The sequence below is a fragment of the Mixophyes fleayi genome, chromosome 10 (genome assembly GCF_038048845.1).
Source record: "Mixophyes fleayi isolate aMixFle1 chromosome 10, aMixFle1.hap1, whole genome shotgun sequence".
NCBI lineage: Eukaryota > Metazoa > Chordata > Amphibia > Anura > Limnodynastidae > Mixophyes > Mixophyes fleayi.
Genome location: NC_134411.1, coordinates 43,932,577 through 43,954,183, shown reverse-complemented (window position 1 = coordinate 43,954,183; position 21,607 = coordinate 43,932,577). Strand labels below are relative to the sequence as shown.

At 40.5% G+C, this 21,607-nt stretch overlaps 1 non-coding gene across 1 annotated transcript; it reads right to left on the bottom strand.

The window, feature by feature from the left end:
- Window positions 1-7,714: 7,714 nt before the first annotated feature.
- Window positions 7,715-7,796, bottom strand: TRNAS-UGA (transfer RNA serine (anticodon UGA)). The gene has a single exon. It is a non-coding gene; the product is annotated as a tRNA-Ser (tRNA).
- Window positions 7,797-21,607: the final 13,811 nt, after the last annotated feature.

Here is a 21,607-nt window from a genome sequence, read left to right as displayed (position 1 = left end):
TAAAAGTTCAGGGTTTTTAATATATATTGTGGTGACCCACTCCTCTACGCAGTCCAGGTACATTTATTGGTGCGAATCATAAAAGTTCAGGGTTTTTAAGATATATTGTGGTGACCCACTCCTCTACGCAGTCCAGGTACATTTATTGGTGCGAATCATAAAAGTTCAGGGTTTTTAAGATATATTGTGGTGACCCACTCCTCTACGCAGTCCAGGTACAATTATTGGTGCGATTCATAAAAGTTCAGGGTTTTTAAGATATATTGTGGTGACCCACTCCTCTACGCAGTCCAGGTACATTTATTGGTGCGAATCATAAAAGTTCAGGGTTTTTAATATATATTGTGGTGACCCACTCCTCTACGCAGTCCAGAAAGATACCTTGTTGCAACGTTTTGGACTAATAACTATATTGTGAGGTGTTCAGAATACACTGTAAATTAGTGGAAATGCTTGTTATTGAATGTTATTGAGGTTAATTTTAGCCTAGGAGTGAAAATAAGCCCAAAAACTTGATTTTTAAACTTTTTATGTTTTTTTCAAAAAAAATCCGAATCCAATACCTTAAATCCGAACCGAGACCTTTCGTCAAGTGTTTTGCGAGACAAATCCGAACCTCAAAAATAACGAAAATCCGGATCCAAAACACAAAACACGAGACCTCAAAAGTCGCCGGTGCACATCCCTATTTTAAACTGGCTTAAAACAGGATAAACCTGGGATCCAGGATCTACAGTATCCACACATCCCCAGGAAAGTACGAATCTGCTACTGGCTCTGCGGCAGAGTCATGTGTTGTATGGCCTCAATCCTGTCGGTTGTCAGGTGTCTTAGCCCCTTAGTGAGGCAGTGTCCTAAGTATTTGACCTTAGTCTGACATGGCTGTAATTTATCCTTTGCCACCTTGTGCCCTGTTTGTGAAAGATGAAGCAACAACAATTTAGTATCATGTAAACATGACATAAAAGAATCAGAGCACAGCAACAAATCGTCCACATATTGAATTAGAACAGACCCATTGTGGGGTTGAAAGGATTGCAAACAGTCATGTAAGTCTTGGGAGAAAATACTGGGGCTGTCAATGAACCCCTGGGGTAGTCTGGTCCATGTGTATTGCACTCCCCGGTAGGTGAATGCAAAAAGGTATTGGCAGTCAGGGTGAAGAGGGACTGAGAAGAAAGCAGAACATAGATCAATGACAGTAAAGTGACTAGCAGACGGTGGAATCTGCATGAGCATGAGGATGACAGCTGGATTCGGCACTACGGGGAATTGGCTCTCAGCAACTTTATTAATTCCCCTTAAATCCTGGACTAATCTATAGCCCCTCCCCCCACTCTTCTTCACAGGGAAAATGGGACTATTTGCTGTACTGGCTGTACGAATTAAAATCCCTTGTTGTAAAAGCCTTTCAATAACAGGATATACCCTTAGTTCCACCTCCAGTTTTAATGGATACTGTGGGATTTTTGGAGCTATCCTACCACATTTTAGATTGACCATGACAGGGGCTACGTTTGCCATCAGTCCAGTGTCCTGTCCATCTCTGGTCCATAGTGAACCTGGTATTTCCAGCAACATCCTCTTTACTGGAGATGGACTGCGTTCTATAACAGTAGAGTGTAACATTAACCTTTGAGGGATGTCCAATATGTCCTGTACCTCATGAGCGACCTTCTCGGGTATATCTAGGAACACAACATCTGAAGTACAGTATATGACACATCCTATTTTACATAACATGTCTCTCCCTAGCAAGTTAGTAGGAGCCGCTGCAGCCAAGAGAAACGAATGCTTAGTATGCAGAGGCCCGATAGTAACTTCAGTGGGTTTAGTTAGAGGATAATGTAACACTCTTCCCGTTACCCCTATAGCTGGAATAGTTTTACTGGTTACCTGTAGATTAAAAGGAGAGGTTATCACAGATCTGGCCGCCCCTGTATCTACAAGAAAAGTTTGTTTTCTACCAGCTATGTCAACTATCATTGTTGGTTCTTCTCTCCGACTCTTAGTTAACCTCACTGGCTGTAGACTACAGGTATGACCTGACACCTAGCGCTGACTATTGCTTTCCCGCGCAGCATTTGCTGCTGTAACGTGTGCGGGCAGGTGTGAGTCTTCTAGTCTATGTGAATCCCTGCTTGGAGGATATCTATGTGACCCTTCATTAGGATTATACCTTCCCTTTGTACAATCTTTTCTCATATGCCCTTCTTCTTTGCAATTATAACATCTCAACATTCTGCGTTTCCGGTTATGTGGGTTATATGCTGGTGGTCGTGTATGCATTCCCTCTAATGCTTGTATACTCACCGTCATCAACTTGTCACTCTTTTCTTCCCTTTTTCTAAAAATATTTTTGTCGTGTTCCACAGCAATCTCTCTAAGAGAATCTACTGTGCTGCCCCTCCAACCAGGGGTTGAGGTTTGTACTCTCGTCTTTAAATTTTCTCTGAGGCCATCCATTAATACTCCTACAGCTACCTCTCTGTGATGTGGGTCTTCACCTATGTTGGATATCCCAGTGAACCGTGTTATTGAAGCAAGAGCTCTGCCAAAATAGTCCGCTGCAGTTTCACTATCTTTTTGTTTTATGGTGAAAATCTTACTCCAATTAACTACTACTGGAAAATAGATGGCTAAGTGTTTGACAATTTGTTCTATATTTTCTTGGTTAATCTCATCAGTCAAGGTGTCATCTTCGTCTAACAAACAATCTCTAATAAATTTTTGTTTGTCAGTATGGGGAGGAAGACACGCCCTCAACACTACATGCCAATCCTTATTGGTTGGTTCGTGTGCATTTCCTAAGTCTTTAACAAATTTCTGACACTTTGCCAACTCTTTTCTAGGATCTGGGAATTCAGTCATAATGGAACGTAACTCTGATCTAGTCCAAGGACAATGCATTGTAACATTTCTTAAAGGAACTACACCATCCTTATCCGGTTTCCCATTGGGAACTGATATTGTGTGGACTGGGTACGCACCCACTGGTTCACTGGTTTCAGAAGTCACTACCGAATCTGCTGTTTCAAGATTTAGAACGCTATCACTCCTAGTGATCACACTACTCTCACCTATCTCAGCCATTGCTCCTTTCCCATACTTATGCTGAACCTCTAGCATATTAACAGCATGAGCAATGGCTGAAATCACAGTGAGTTCATCTTCATCTTCTGATACACATGTTTTAAACTGGCTTAAAACAGGATAAAACTTAGCAATTTCTCTTTTTCCAGTTTTAATAATGGCTGTACTTACCCCTCCCGCCACATAAGGTGGCGGGGGCGCGCTTGCGCTGAGTTCGCCACGCTTCTCAATGGCTACTTCCGCCCTGCGCACGCTTTTCGCCACGCCTACTTCCGCTGTGCATTCGCTGCTCTGCCACGTGTTACCTTCTATTTGCCACAATTTTAAACAATCATTATGTCTATTTCTCACTTTCGTTGACTTAATACACCATACTTTATCTTTTACAGTATTTAGAACCTCTGCATTAAAACTCCCTATTGTTGGGAAAGGCCTATCACAATCTTTGGTCATCTTGACCCACATGTCGCAATACGCAGTTGCGTATGCACCATATTTCTTACACATGAGAAATCTCGCTGAACCAATAGGCCCTTCCTTAGGCAGTACCTTGGCCTTCTCTAGCGTTTGCTTAGCACCCATATTGAACAATAGGGTCCCAGAAATATCACAATATCCTGCCACAAAATAGGGTTCCAGAAATAACACAATATTCTGCCACTAATTTTCAACACTACCACTAGAGATATTTTACCGGCCTGTGGACGCATTTGCTATAAGCCGCGTCCACTCGCTTCCTCTCGTATTAAACAAGGACCCCCTAATACAGAAATATCAATGCGGACTAAAGGGTTATCAGCTCCCTGATCACCCCTGACTCTCCAACAAAATCTGTTGAGTTTATTACGCTTGGCAGCATCCGGTAAAGTCAATTACCAGCCTTTCCAACGTAATTCCTCCCCGTTACTCCCAAGTCACACTCACGGCTTTTCTTGCCGTGCGGTGCAATCGCAACGCTTAAAGCTAATCTGTAAGCGATACGATTACCCTTGGGTGCACGTCGCGAAAACTTATTCAGTTTCCGTCCCCATAATACCTGCCTTGTATACCGTACACCAGTTGGGCACCTGCCTCGTCAAACAGCAACTGACACTCTATTTTACAATAGATAAAACCTTAGTGTATTTAAAGTCAACAAATCACACGACATACACCTTTTCTGCGCAGAAAATAAAAGAATTCCCAACAATAGTAATAATGTCCGAGAGGTTTTCACAAGTGATTTATACTATGCATGTATAACTATCAAAACGATTGTTTAACCATGTGGAAAATCTACAGGAAGTTTGCGTACGCACAGCCGGAAATACACATGCGCTAAGCAATGCAATACAGTTAAAACGCACAATGACAGAAAAAAGAAACAGTTTTCTCTTTTGTCCCTAAGTTCTAGTTAGCGTGCCCTAAACAATGCAAAACGGACATTCGGTTTCACAACACAGAGTAAAATTCAGGTTTTGAACACATTGCGTTCTTACCTGTTTATGACGCGTCTCCACCCTTTGTTGAGGAACCGAAATCCATTGGTCTTGCGTATCCTCGGCAACGAAACCTCCAAAGCTGACGAGCCCCCAAATTGTTAAGTGCGTATTGTCGCTAACCAATAACGATTGTCGAACCTCGATTTGTGTTTCCAAAGCGCAAAGATTTATTCGCAAAAAGTAGTCCAAGGGGTTGTCAATCATTGGCTAGTTCATCCTAAAGAATCCAAAGGAGGGGGTCATCTCTCCAGGGGGTATGCTCTGCTCTTCCCGCCAAGATTCCTTAGTCTTAAGTAGTTCATAATTCCCTATCATTCATAACTTGTGTATGAACTCTGTGATTCCTTAGCAGAGTGAACCAAACAGTAGCAAATGTTAAGAGGTTTATTATGATACCACACATGATATGATTCCTTCAACTTGTTCCATATATTTCACAAATGTGCATATAACTTATATTATAACACATAAATACTACTATATTTCGACATAACTGACTATGTGTTGCCACTACCATTAATGTGTACTATTTTACAAGTATGCATGTTTGTGCAAATGTATGGTAAAAGACCAAATACTGTTGCTGCCACGTGTTGTAGCTGCGTACGCCCTTTCACGCCGTAGCGTGCCCTTGTACGCAGTAGCGTACCGTATGCATCTTTTCAGACAAAGACAACCAAGTTTGCTCGATTTTAATTGAAATGACTTTATCCAATTTCCTGACTTTGAAAAGGGCAAACACAAGGGAGCACAACACTAAGGTAAACGTATTACCGGCAATCCTGCATAGGATTAACCGACTATTTAAGGAGAGCAGAACCAATAGGCTGCAGGTAATAATGAGTGAGCTAGGAGAAACAGGCTGTCCAAGTGAGACATAATATAGAAATGACAGAATGAATTGAGGGCAGATTCTGACAGAGAACAGAACTAACTGAACCTATCTAATACCTATATAATCTATCTAGCTAATCTATCTGCCTATCTGATCTACCTAAACTAATTTATTTAAACTATCTAAGAACTAAACTAACTACCTATCTAAACACCCAGTGGCTATCTAAACTTGTCTAACTACCTACCTACCTACCTATCCCTAACTTTCTATTTAGCTATCTATCTATTTAGTTACTCTGACAATTTAGTTGAATAGTCAGTCATTTGACTATATTTATAATAAGATAGATTATGAAGAAAGTGCTTGGTTAGTGAGAAAAAGAAGTCATTAGGTGTTATTGATAATTAAACATCAGAACACCTTAACAACTTGGCTACAAATAAGTGTTTAACACAGTCACAACTCCAAGTGCTTAGCTGAGCATGAATTGCTCCATATTTAAAAGGATCTGCAAAGTCACTGAGAGCTGTCATTCGACTATGATTTTAACATGAGTCATTTTCTTTAAAGTGTTTGGCAGGTAGGTAAAAAAAGGAAATATTGGATTAACAGACAGTATGTCAATGATTAAAGATTCAAGCTCCTCTTTTAAATACTTGTGCATTATTACCCGATCTCAGATTTTCTCTGTAATGACGACAAGCTAAAAAATTGTTGCCAGCGCATGAAACCTTGAATGGATCACTCTGCCATTGACATTCAACTACCACTTGCTAAATAATTTAAATAACCCTCACACGCTGCTGGAACACTTCTGTCCATTTTTCTCTTTCCAGGATTAAATTTAGGATTGATACACGGTGTATTAACAATTAACAAACCACGCAGATCTTTCAGCGAAGATGACAAATTTAACCATAGTCGGCAGGATTTCTAGTCCATCGCCTTAACCACTCGGCCACGACTACTTGTGATGAAAAATGTGTGAGCTGGAAATGACATTTTCTGCATTTTAAGATAATTTCATAATGAGTGGAAACTCTTACTTGACAATGTTTGAAATAATAGAGATTGTTACTAAAGTGCTTTGTAGGTCAGATAAAGAAATCATCAGGTCCCAGCGAGATTAGAACTCGGATCTCTGAATTAAGTGATCAAAAGTGCTTGCCATTACACCAAGTTACCCCTTTCCAAGAGGTTTTTGGAAATAATTCTCTCAGACTTTAGGCCACAAAAGAGTCAATTTGAATTGCATTTATCTGATGGCACCCTGCAACATATTTATTTTGGTTTAAACAGGTAAACACTTGTGTTCAAAAAAAAGAATTTGGAACAAGATATTTTATCTGATTTATATGCAGAATTAAGTGCATGCTTTGTAAGTTTGTCCAAAGAACCGTAAATTTGGTGAACCTTTGCCTAGTTTCCAAAATAAATGTACAGGAATAAATTTAATAGTGTGCTGATTCACAGATTTCATTTTTTCAGTATTTTAGGGGGATAGCGTAGTAACCGAAATCTGTCACTTCACTATGTTTGCAGCACAAGAGAACACAAAAAAGTGCTTTGTAGGTTAAAAATAGAAACCATGAGATGTCACTGGCATTTGAACTTGCCTCTCATCAACCTCCTGGCCACAATAACCTCTTGAGATCTAGTGCTCAGGTGGAGATTTTATTTCTGTATTTTGAAGGGATTTAAAAGTCGCTGAGAACAGTCATTTGACTATATTTGTAATAAGATAGATTATGAAGAAAGTGCTTGGTTAGTGAGAAAAAGAAGTCATTAGGTGTTATTGATAATTAAACATCAGAACACCTTAACAACTTGGCTACAAATAAGTGTTTAACACAGTCACAACTCCAAGTGCTTAGCTGAGCATTAATTGCTCCATATTTAGAAGGATCTGCAAAGTCACTGAGAGCTGTCATTCGACTATGATTTTAACATGAGTAATTTTATTTAAAGTGTTTGGCAGGTAGGTAAAAAAAGGAAATATTGAATTAACAGACAGTATGTCAATGATTAAAGATTCAAGCTTCTCTTCCAAATACTTGTGCATTACTACCCGATCTCAGATTTTCTCTGTAATGACGACAAGATAAAAAATTGTTGCCAGCGCATGAAACCTTGAATGGATCACTCTGCCATTGACATTCAACTACCACTTGCTAAATAATTTAAATAACCCTCATACGCTGCTGGAACACTTCTGTCCATTTTTCTCTTTCCAGGATTGATACACAGTGTAATAACAATTAACAAACCACGCGCATCTTTCAGTGAAGATGACAAATTAAACCGTAGTCAGCAGGATTTAAACCTGCGCGGGGAAACCCCAATGGATTTCAAGTCCATCGCCTTAACCACTCGGCCACGACTACTTGTGATGAAAAACGTGTGAGCTGGAAATGACATTTTCTGCATTTTAAGATAATTTCATAGTGAGTGGAAACTCTTACTTGACATTGTTTGAAATAATAGAGATTGTTGCTAAAGTGCTTTGTAGGTCAGATAAAGAAATCATCAGGTCCCAGCGAGATTAGAACTCGGATCTCTGAATTAAGTGATCAAAAGTGCTTGCCATTACACCAAGTTACCCCTTTCCAAGAGGTTTTTGGAAATAATTCTCTCAGACTTTAGGCCACAAAAGAGTCACTTTGAATTGCATTTATCTGATGGCACCCTGCAATATATTTATTTTGGTTTAAACAGGAAAACACGTGTGTTCAAAAAAAAAGAATTTGGAACAAGATTTTTTATCTGATTATATGCAGAATTAAGTGCATGCTTTGTAAAGCTGGGTACACACTACAAAAACTTTAGACCAATTTGTTATCTCTAACGATTGTATAAACGACTGAAGTCACGATCAGCCTGCCGATTCAGGTGTACACACTATACCCAATCACCTTTAGATCTCTGCTCTTCTTCTGTCATAACCATCAGCTTCAAGTGACAGCTGCCCTGGGTGTCAGTGGATAAATGCTCAAAAAAATTTGTAAGATTCAGAAGCCAAGATGTTTATTTCAACACTGCACCATAAGATAACAGTGTTTTTTAGCTGACTGCAGGTCAGACACCAGCTCCGTACTCATTTTTGTTTTAACTGCTGATACTGATAATCATGCCGGCACCTGTGTTCTATCACCAGACTCTGTGTCAAGAGTATAATTTATGCGCTGCAGTAACTTCTCCTAATGCTCTATCCACTTCCTTTGTGCTCAGATCTCCTGCTCTGAATACGCTGCTGCCCTAGCTGTTAATTTGGTCATTCCTGACAGTTCGCACTATCTCCCGGAGCCCGGTTAACCCATTCATTGCTGGACTAAGTTACCTAAAATTACCTTTGAGGGAGTGAAGATCTTCCAGCAGGAAGTGTTGTTCAGCTGAACAGAACGGCGTGTGATGGACACAATGACAGGCTGCATACATGTTAGGATAGATAAGCCGTGGAAAGGCTGCACACGGTGACAGGCTGCTATCTCTCTCTCTGGGCAGACAGTGATTGGAACGACGAAAATCAAACAGTACGACCAACCAGAGGAAGCGATTATCGGCAGTTTAGGACGACTTTGGATCATTGGGTAAGTATACGCACTCACAGATATCTGGCCAATCAGTCATATATCGTTTGATTGGTCCGATAATCTGCTGAAAACAGTGTAGTGTGTACCCAGCTTTAGTTTGTCCAAAGAACCGTGAATTTGGTGAACCTTTGCCTAGTTTAGAAAATAAATGTACAGGAATAAATTTAATAGTGTGCTGATTCACAGATTGAATTTTTTAAGTATTTTAAGGGGATAGCGTAGTAACCGAAATCTGTCATTTCATTATGTTTGCAGCACAAGAGAACACAAAAAGTGCTTTGTAGGTTAAAAATAGAGACCATGAGATGTCACTGACATTTGAACTTGCCTCTCATCAACCTCCTGGCCACAATAACCTCTTGAAATCTAGTGCTCAGGTGGAGATTTTATTTCTGTATTTTGTAGGGATTAAAAAGTCGCTGAGAACAGTCATTTGACTATATTTGTAATAAGATAGATTATGAAGAAAGTGCTTGGTTAATGAGAAAAAGAAGTCATTAGGTGTTATTGATAATTAAACATCAGAACACCTTAACAACTTGGCTACAAATAAGTGTTTAACACAGTCACAACTCCAAGTGCTTAGCTGAACATTAATTGCTCCATATTTAGAAGGATCTGCAAAGTCACTGAGAGCTGTTATTCGACTATGATTTTAACATGAGTCATTTTCTTTAAAGTGTTTGGCAGGTAAGTAAAAAAAGGAAATATTGTATTTACAGACAAGTATGTCAATGATTAAAGATTCAAGCTTCTCTTCCAAATACTTGTGCATTACTACCCGATCTCAGATTTTCTCTGCAATGACGACAAGCTAAAAAATTGTTGCCAGTGCATGAAACCTTGAATGGATCACTCTGCCATTGACATTCAACTACCACTTGCTAAATAATTTAAATAACCCTCATATGCTGCTGGAACACATCTGTCCATTTTTCTCTTTCCAGGATTAAATTTAAGATTGATACACAGTGTAATAACAATTAACAAACCATGCGCATCTTTCAGTGAATATGACAAATTAAACCGTAGTCGGCAGGATTTGGGAAACCCCAATGGATTTCAAGTCCATCGCCTTAACCACTCGGCCACGACTACTTGTGATGAAAAATGTGTGAGCTGGAAATGACATTTTCTGCATTTTAAGATAATTTCATAATGAGTGGAAACTCTTACTTGACAATGTTTGAAATAATAAAGATTGTTACTAAAGTCCTTTGTAGGTCAGATAAAGAAATCCAAATAGACCACCAGAAAGAAGCCCAAGAATTCTCGAAAGGACATCATTGATCAGATCTTGGAAGACAGCTGGAGCATTGCTGAGGCCGAAGGGCATGACGAGGTATTCATAGTGGCTCATTTGAGTAATAATATTTTCCATTCGTCGCCACTCCGGATTCGTATCAGATTGTGTGCTCCACGCAGATCTATTTTAGAGTACATTTTAGCTCCTTTAAGTTGATCGAAGATGACTGAGATAAGTGGCAAGGGATAAGTAATTTTGATGGTTATTTTATTTAATCCCCTGTAATCAATACAAGGCCTCAGTCCTCCATCCTTTTTGGCCACAAAGAAGAAGCCTGCCCGGGCAGGTAACTTGGAATAATAAAGCCTTTCTGTAGATTCTCCTCTACATATAATTCCATGGCTTGGTTCTCCGGAATAGATAATTCATACAATCGTCCCTTGGGCAATCTCGAACTAGCGATGATATCAATAGCACAATTGTACTCCCGGTAGGGGGGAAGAGTGTCTGCTTCCTTTTTCAAGAAAACATCATAGAATTCACGGCATGTAAAAAGGTAGTTGCTCGGGACCAGTATGGGTAATCCTAATTGGCAAAGACAAACAAGAAGAAGAGCATTTAGTAGCCCATTGAGTTATCTCACCCTTAGTCCAGTTGATACAGGAATTATGGAGGGCAAGCCATGGATAGCCCAAGATCGGCGGTACCAAGGGACAATGAATCAGGTACAGTGAGATAATCTCGGAATGAACAGCGCCCATTTTTAACTGCAGACGAGGAGAACAATGATGAATCTCACCGTGGTTCAGGCAATTTCCCATCCAGCCCGAATACAACAATTATGAAGTCTAGAGGAATGGCTGAGAAACCCTAGGACTGAGCGAAGGTTAAATCTAAAAAGTTTCCAGCAGCTCCACTGTCCACGAATGCAGGAACAGAAATAACTTGTCCGCCATATGTGAGTTGGGTATTTGTAGGGAATTTTTTTGCGAAATGGCTTGTAGGCCTAAGTGTACTCCCTCCGTGTTCACCTGCCCTGGTGAATTTGGTGAACCTTTGCCTAGTTTTCAAAATAAATGTACAGGGATAAATTTAATAGTGTGCTGATTCACAGATTGAATTTTTTCAGTATTTTAGGGGGATAGCGTAGTAACCGAAATCTGTCATTTCACTATGTTTGCAGCACAAGAGAACACAAAAAAGTGCTTTGTAGGTTAAAAATAGAGACCATGAGATGTCACTGACATTTGAACTTGCCTCTCATCAACCTCCTGGCCTCAATAACCTCTTGAAATCTAGTGTTTAGGTGGAGATTTTATTTCTTATTTGACTATATTTGTAATAAGATAGATTATGAAGAAAGTGCTTGGTTAGTGAGAAAAAGAAGTCATTAGGTGTTATTGATAATTAAACATCAGAACACATTAACAACTTGGCTACAAATTTTCATTTAATATTATAAATGAATACACAGTAAAACACAATCATAAAATCTAACTGATAAGAACAAAATTTAATTGAATGGAATAATAGCATATATGAACAGCTACAGAAAAGGACTTGTCAAATAATCCACATATATATCACATCGGACAGCAACATAAGAATATATATATATATATATATATATATATATATATATATATATATATATATATATATATTGTCGAATTTGTATAAGTGGATGAAAGAAAGTATGTTGATTAATATTGTTTTACCTTGTGATTGCGATCAGTACCCAACGTGTTATGTGGCATGATGCGATTGCACAATAAAACACGCACGCATACATTCGCACTTTCACATTCATTTATTTATATATTTCATATTTATAATGGTGCCCTTCCATAGTAGTTTATCAGCAGATATTATTTGGTTTATAGTTATATATTATAAGGTTATATGTACACTTTAGTGATATTTTAAGTTCAGGTCGCGGGAAGTATGTCATGTTTAGTATTATTCTAACCCCCAATTTATTTGCAGACATCCGGTGCAATCGCCAAACATTGCGTATGGTCGTTATAGATTGTAGGGAATAAATGATTAGAATTATATTGTCTGTGTAGTATAAATAGACTAGTTTAAACTGGATTCTGGGTGAGAAAATCAGAGTCATCATCTGGAGAGCAGACCCCCACCCTTGGAATGTTAACCCCAACCCTTGGAGGGGGTTGTTTGAACTGGCTTACGACCTGCATTACATTGGACTCTCCTGAAGCCTGGACCTATAGAAGCAAGCCACATCATCTGTATTGTTTTCTCTGTATCCCTGAATGTATATATACAGCTCCCTGGGACCAGCTAAAACAGTCATCTCTGACCACAGTCTTCTGGACTGAAGGACTGTAGCTGGTACCAGTGGAGCGCAGTGGGGCGCGGTGTATGTATGTAAGTATTTGGTATCGGCTGTATTGTACTTGTTTATTGAACTCCTAAACCTTTTTGCTTTGCTAAATAAATTGCTTGTGCTTCGGAAACACATAAATCGCTTAGACAATGCTTATTGAAAAACGATGAAATTACTTTAATATATATATATATATATATATATATATATATATATTGTGACAGAAACTCTGTGCTAGTGATAAATGGCAGGTACATAAGTCCCAGGTTGCTGTCGTTTGTGGGTTAAACAGACAAATCAAGAGAGGCACCTGGGTGCTGCCTGTGATAAGGCAGCTGGGATATGCAGCCAGTGTCTCAGACCTGGGAGAGGTGAGCTGCCTCCTGAGACACTCTGCTGCAGTGAGCAACAATTACATGTGGTTTGGTGTATGTGTGGGACATAAGGCCCTACACATGAGAGAGGACCTCCATAAATGTATTAGCTAGAAGGCAGACGGCTAGGATTTTATTTATGTTTTGTTCCTGTTTACAAGCTAGTGAATAAACTGGCAGTGGCTGTAATCCTGAAACTCCTGGACTCGTGTGTCTTACTGCTGCTCTTCACACAGGAGATGATACCGGTTCCTCTGATTATGCTACATATGGTGGGGAATTGGCTTGCAAAGATCTGCGCAGATCAAGAATAGCAGCAGTCTTGGAGATACTTACAGAAGCCAGCTCTGTGTGTGTGTTCTTGGAAAGTTTAAAGGGACAGACACCGAGGAAATACATGCGTGTTTAATCCTGTGGACAAAGACAGCTAAATATTGGAATGTTTATGCACAGTAACAGTGGGATCCAGAGAACCACGTGGATGTGAGTAATAAACCCTACTGTGAAATACTGTCTATACAGATTTGCTGCATATATGATGATTTGAAAATAGTTAAAAGTTGTCTGTGAAAACTGGCCATTTGTGTTGGGAAAACAGAAGTGTATGCAAAGACATGTGAGAGGCAAAGGAATAAAGTGTTTCATGGACTGTGTTTGTTAATTGCCCTAAAGCAGAGTCAATACAAATTTTGTTTATGAAGTCATTCTTCATGTGTACAGAGATGGATTAGTGCAACTATTGCATTACAGTTGATGTGGTTTATCCCAATGTCTAAGGGGCTTCCACAAAAAAAAGCAGCAAGAAGTCTCAGAAAAAATGAGCACATTATTGGCACAGACAAAAATGTTTTCTGCAATGTAAAGACTAAGTTGTGTTAATTGATGGAAAGCAGGTGTGTTCATTAAGACTGAAAAAAAACAAACCCAAGTATTAGTGTGTGTCTGTAAAGCAAAAATTGGGTGTGGCCTGCTTCTGTGCATAAACCAAGAACAAGAGACCTTAAAAGGAGAACTTTATTGAAAATCTTTTTCAGTATAAAGTGGATGTTTTCTGGGTTGAAACAACAGAAGTGTGCAAATGTGTCTGCAAAACCATTGAGCAGAAGTTAAAGGAGGAAAAAGGAAAAACTTTTACTCTGCAAAGGAAAAGTTTGTGACGTATGCTGGGGGTTGTAGTTCCACACATCTTAAAGTGCTCCTTCTATAAAGAAAGTGTTTTGTTCATATAACGTTAATTGGCTACTTCTTCAGCTACAGTGGGCAAGAAAAAGCAGAAGCCTAGTGTGTCAACCTAAAAGAGACTGTGTGAAAATTTAAAGAGACAAGCACCCAATTTTGGAAAAGTACGCTATATGACCAAGTCTTATGAACCCTAACCCGGGACATCGCCAACTGATTAAGAAGGCTACATTCTGCCCTTTTCCTGCATCGGGAGGCAACATGGAAGATATGTTCAAAGCTTTGGTACAATCTAATGCAGTTCAGCTGGAAACTAACAGGGTAATTACTGCAGCTCAGCAGGAAGCACCAGGGTACAGCAGGCAGCTATTGCAGCTCAACAGGAAACCAACAGCCTACAGAAGATAGCCAATGAAGAGACCCACAGGCGACTTCAAGCCATTGAGGAGTCCCTGAGGCAACAAAACCGGTCTGGCAAGGCCTCCCTAGAAGTCGCAAATATCTCCAACTCTATACCAGCTAGTCATTTTCTTTAGAAGATGACCAATGGAGATGATGTAGAGGCCTATTTAACAACGTTCGAGAGGATGGCTGAAAGAGATAATTGGCCTAAAGTTCAGTGGGCTGGCCTGCTGGCTCCCTTCCTATCTGGGGAGTCACAAAAGGCATGTTATGATCTCGGCGTTACTGATGCCAGGGACTATGATAAATTGAAGGCGGAAATTTTGACCCGTTTAGGTGTCACAATGTCTGTCTGTGCTCAAAGAGTACATCATTGGGGATACCAGGAGGATAAACCTCCCCGCTCACAGATGCATGACCTAATCCACCTTACAAAAAAGTGGTTACAACCAGAAACTTTGACAGGTCCCCAAATTGTGGAAAGGATCGTGATGGATCGCTATCTAAGGGCCCTGCCTTCAACTCTGCGCAAGTGGGTAAGTCATGGAGAACCCAAAACGGCAGACCAGCTTGTGGAGATGGTCGAGAGGTATCTGGCAGCTGAGGAACTAACAAGTATACCCCGCCGGCCCCTAGTTCCGCTACGCCGATCTCCAGTGACTTCTGGTAAGACTGTTCCAGGGGGAAAAGGTGCTAGGCGGTGGAATGAACTAAAACATCCAGAGACTGAGGGTCGGGAACCTGGAGATTGGCCAGTCATGCCAAGAAGGTCCCTGCCCCGTATAGGCCTTGATAGAAATATGATAAGATGTTTTAGATGTGGTGAATTAGGTTATATTGCTGCTAACTGTTCACTTACCTCTGAGCCTATGCAATGTGATACTGCTTGTGTACAGCGCAGAATGTCTTTCTTCAGTCAGTGGGCCTGCGCTGCAGACCGACACCCTGAGTCTGACAGACAGATGTGTGTAATTACCATAGAAGGCAAAAATGTTAATGCTCTACTAGATTCTGGTAGCATGGTGACACTTGTGAAAGCCGAGATGGTGAGCCCCGTAAAGCATCTAGGGGAAAGTGTTGGGGTAACCTGTATACATGGGGACACAGGGCATTATGCCACCACTGCAGTGAACATTGTAACACAGTTTGGTTCAGTGATATATACTGTGGGATTAATTCCTCGTTTGGGGTTTGATGTAGTACTGGGGCGAGACTTCTCTCACTTTTGGAAGCTGTGGGGAACAAAGGTGGTTACACAAGAAAATAGCCCAGACCCAGTAAATAATGTTACAGATGCGGTAAGGGTGGAAGTGTTTCTAGAATCTGAAACATTTCCTTTCTCAAATATGCTTGGTGAGACAGAAAGTGACGAGGGCAGTAATGATGAACAGGAGAATGTACCTCCTACTGAAGGAGGAAATGTTGTGGAGCCAGCTGATGGTATGTCTGATATTGAAATGAGAAAAGATATATTTGCCTCAGAGCAGCTAAAGGACCCCACTCTGTTAAAAGCTCGGGGAAATGTCAAAGTGGTTGATGGAGAACCCTAGAGCTCGATAATAGATTGTCGTACCCTTACATGGCAATGAATCAAGGTTTATTGTACCAAATGTCAAAAAAGGGTGAGGATATTGTGGAGCAGATAATTGTATCTAAGGATTATAGGAGAACGGTTTTGGGCTTGGCTCATGGTCACATAGCTGCAGGGCATCTAGGGGTAGAAAAAACCTCGGAGAGAATATTGCAGCGTTTTTTCTGGCCAGAGATCCATAAAGATGTATCTGATTATTGCACATCCTGCCCAGAGTGTTAATGCCATGCTTCTAGGCCACACTTTAAAAGTCTGCTTGTCCCGTTACCCATTATTGAAGTACCATTTGAGAGGATAGCTATGGATTTGGTAGGTCCTTTACTAAAGTCTGCCCGAGGGCATCAATATATTCTGGTAACATTAGATTATGCTACAAGATACCTGGAGGCGATCCCATTACGCAATACGTCGACAAAGGCTATTTCTAGGAAACTCGCACAGGTCTTTAGCAGAGTCGGGATACCGAAAGAAATCCTCACTGACCAGGGTACACCTTTTATGTCCAGAATTATGAAAGAGCTGTTCCGCTTGTTTAAGGTCACTCAACTAAGGACCTCTGTGTATCACCCACAGACTGATGAGTTAGTGGAGAGGTTTAATAAAACGTTAAAACATATGCTAAAGAAGGTAGTGGACAAGGATGGAAAAAATTGGGACTGTTTGTTACCATACTTGTTACTGGCAGTTAGAGAGGTACCCCAGTCCTCCACGGGGTTCTCACCTCTTGATTTGTTGTATGGGAGACACCCTAGGGGGTTACTGGATATTGCCAAGGAGATGTGGGAGGGGCAACCTAGTCCCCATAAAGCTGTGATTGAACAAGAAAGAATGTCTGCAGTGGTGCCAATAGTAAGAGAGCACCTAGAGCAAGCCCAATTGGCACAACAACGGGTCTATAACCGTAATGCCCAAGTACGTACCTTTACTCCTGGCGACAGAGTGCTTGGGTTAGTGCCTACTGTAGAAAGTAAATTGTTGGCTAAATGTCAAAGACCCTTTGAAATAATGGAAAAAGTGGGGGAAGTTAACTACAATGTATATCAGCCAGGGAAAAGAAAACCAGAACAAATTTACCATGTAAACCTTATAAAACCTTGGAAAGAAAGATTAGCCCTGTCAGTTACCCCGGTTTCACCGACACCTGTTTTACCGCTGGTTCCGGAAGTAGTAGTAGCTAACACCCTCTCAGTTGCCCAACAGAGTGATGCTAAAGAGTTGCTCATAAGAAACAGAGACTTATTTGTGGATGTACCTAGGTAAAACAACATTCATTAAACATGATATAGTCACTGAACAGGGAGTTAAGGTCAATATGAAACCCTATAGAATACCGGAGTAAGTGTCGAAGGAAATTAAAATTTTTTTAGAATTGGATGTAATTGAAGAATCACATAGTGAATGGTCAAGTCCTATCGTGCTCATTCCGAAGCCTGATGGGAGTTTACGCTTTTGCAATGACTTTCGTAAATTAAAAAATGGGTCTAAATTTGATGCATACCCAATGCCTCGAGTGTTGTGGCATCACTTGTAGTTTCCCTGCGCACGTGCTACCCATTACTTTTGCCTAGGACCTCCTACCTGTTCCCGTTGGTTCTAGCATTTTGGAGCACTATTTAAACCTCCCATGGTTCCCTGTTCTTTGCCTGTTCTAAGAATTACCCACTCTCAGTAAGATTTGGCTTCCTGTGCTCTTCTCATCTGTTGTTCGCTGAATGTCTGGAATCAGCTATACTCATCGCTGTTACCGATTGTTACACCTGGGGGTAAATGTATCAAGCTGAGAGTTTGCCTGCGGGTTTGGAAAGTGGAGATGTTGCCTATAGCAACCAATCAAATTCTAGCTGTCATTTTTTAGAATGTACTGAATAAATGATAGCTAGAATCTGATTGGTTTTTCAAACCCGCCGGAAAACTCTCAGCTTGATACATTTACCCCCTGGACTCATCGCTGCTGCTCTTCAACTTCATTTTCCTCCAGCCAGCTCAATACCTCCATTACCTTGTTATTTGGGACTGCTGCTGTACTACTCAAGCATGGATCAGCTACGTTTCACTCCTTCGTTACTTCCGCACTTTGAACTGTTTGATGAACTGCTTGCTTCACCTGTACTCATCTCCGCTGCTCGGAATTACCAACTGTGGATCAACGTTCAATGCCTCTGCTCTTTCTACATTTGAACTGACGCAGTGCCAGTGACTCGTCTGCTATTCTGAATCACCATTCATTGATCAGCTAAGTTCTAATTCTCGTTATCTACATTATTGAACTAACGCTGCACCAATACTCATCTGCCGCTTTGAATCCTCATTACGGATTAGATCAGCTAAGTTCCATACTATTATTATCATTGTTTGAACTGTTGCTGTGTCAGTGATTCTACTGCTTACTTTGAGTATATCTACGGATCAGCCAAGTTCTAACTTTCAATTACCTCTGTCTGAACTGCCGCTGTATCAGTAATTCGTCTGTAATGCTTTGAGTTACCAACTTCGGCCCAGCTAAATTCTATCTCCATTATTATCACTGTTGAACTGTTGCTCTACTATATTCCCTGCAGTCTCTATGAGTTACCAATTGTGGAGTAGCGTGTTGTGATTTATCATTTCTATCTGACCAGTTCCTGCGTTCCCATGCTTGCGGTTGCCCTGAGTTACCTCTTACAATAGACACTGATGTAGCTGAATGAATTATCCTGTCGCATCATCCATACCGCTGTTATTGCATCTCAGTCCTTCAATTACCTGTAATACCATTTGAGCTAAGCTCTATTAGCTCTCGTATCCAGATTCTCTCTAACCATCTGTATCAACCAATTGTGTTTAAAGCTCCACTATATTCCTGGCAGCACTCATTTGGGAGAACGCGACCTGCGGGACAGGAGCGGCGAAGTCCATATCCCCTTGCGGGGGTCATTGGCGAAAACCTCCTACCCGTTAGACTCCGCACTCCTGAGTGAGTTCCATCTTGGCAGGGACAAGGGATCCATTAATATTACTCAGAGCCATGACACATATATAGATAGATATTGTGGCAAGAGCCCGCTACTGCAGAAGCACACCCGTACAACTTCTTCCTTTTTATGGTTCTTTATTGTCAGGATGGTAATAATGTTTTGACACCGTATACTTGCACAGCAATTATGGAGACCCTCAATGCTTACTATACATAGTCCAGCTCTCTGTCCAGATCAGCCAGCCAGCCCAGCGTTGATCTCCCTGAACAATGAAGCAAGCAGGGTTTTATACCTGACACTTCTCCCACAGGCCTAGCTTGATGGACAGGTGACACACCCACCTTCTTTTTAAAAGGAAATGCCCATCCCTGGCTCTGTTTAGACTATCAGACCCACCCTGTCTGTTTGCTGAGAGGAAGCAGCTTTTAAATCATGTAAGTAAACCAATTTTAAACTACACATATGTTATTACCTGGTTTAATCTCCACCTAGGTACATAACTGTGCCAATGTTTTACTCTACTTCCCTGCTTTCTCTGCATATTGCCAGCTAAATGCCTCCTTTTGTTACAATATATATATATATATATATATATATATATATATATATATATATATTATAGCTAACACTGCTCCTCGCCTTTATAAATACACACAAAAAAAATTGGGTAAAACGTTTATAAATGACTCTTTTGTGGCGAAGGGCGGAGCAGGATAAAGCCTGTAGACAAACTATGACTTATGACTAAAGACAATGAGTGTTCGTCAATCGAAGAGCAAACAGAGCAAACAGGACAGAAGCAATATCACTGCAAAGTCGACGAACAAGATGCCACGCCATTCTTCATGTCAGTAACCTTAATGAAACAAATATTAATGCTTATAACTGTGGTCACATGCAGGGCCACCTTTCCCTTTCCCATTGGGCACAATGGGCAGATGCCCGGGGGCCCTGGAGCCCAGGGGGGCCCGTCGGAGGCAGCAAAAAAAAAAAAAACTCGAAAAAAAAAAAAAAAAAGACAATACTTACCTTGCGGTCAGCTGGCGATCCGGCTCCCTCCATGGTCTCCTCCTCCGTACGGCGCTCACAGTGCATGTCAGGCGTGACATCATCATGCCCGCCCGACATCCATTGCGGAGCGAGACGGAGGAGGAAACCATGGAGGGAGCCGGATCGCCAGATGACCGCAAGGTAAGTATTGACTTTTTTTTTTTCCAGGTTTTTTTTTTTTTTTTTGCTGCCTCTGACGGGCCCCCCTGGGCTGCAGGGCCCATATATATATATATATATAATCATTTTTATTTTTTTTGTATATATAGGGGCCCCGGTGCACTGCTGTGCCCGGGGGCCCAAGATGTTCTTAAGAGGGCCCTGGTCACATGAACAGTATATGTGAATTTTTCCACGCTAAGCATTTTGTGGCTGAGCAGCCATCTGACAAACTATTCATTCAATGCTGCCACAAGAGTAAAGTCAAATTCGGTGCAATAAGGTCTGCTCCTGTCATATTATCTTACTCTTATGTTTTTCCATAATATTTACAGACTTTTAACTATTGTACATATATTTCCCAAAGGAATGACATCAAAGAAAAAACAACCATTGTAATTACTTAAAACAGCATTTTCTCAAGTTTCTCATTTTGCAAGTGAATAAGAAAGGAAAGGACAGAAAACTCTAGCGCTGGGCTTATTATCTCCAAATTGTTTTAATTATTTAAAAATTTAGGGTAAAGTGGAACTGGTATAACCTTTTCTGCTGTTCCCTGATAGTGGTTGCTAAATCTACAGGCTTAACTATAAGCAAAAATTGTTTATTGACAACATATAAAACCGTGAATTATTACACCAAAATAATCTACCATAAAAAAAATACATTTTGAGATATTAGAGAGACATGCACATAAACCATAAAAGGAAATTCTTAAAATAATACAATTATAATTGATGAATATTGATGTCGGTATAATCCAGCTCTGTGGAACACACTTCTAATCTCCGCCAAATAGTATGTGTATGGATGGCAGTGCAAGAGCTAAATAAGTCCACACCTAAAAAATTCCCAATTACAATACCATCCAATCCTGGAAATATTATTGAATAAGCATTTTTCAGACACAGAATAGAATAAATAAAAAAAATGCACTGTAATGTAACACACTGTAACACACACACAGACACCCCCCATTTCGGTACATTAATCGAATAAATGAATTACCTGCTTGCTGGCTGCCTGCTGTGATTTAATGTGCATCACAGTGTAGGGAACAAACCACGCTTCTGGGACCGCTCTTCCTAGCTCCTATGCTACCTGGTGATTCTGTGTGCTTGTCAAAAGCAAGGTTACAGTGAATCCTGACTAGTGCCCTGCTGACAGGGACTGGGGCTTCACACTACCATGAAAGCGTAAGCCTTCAGTTGGATTTTCAAAGATGGCCTTAATAGGACCAGCATTCTATTGTATGTATGACTCTTGTGTTCATTGTGCATACCTGTAATTGATGTTCCTG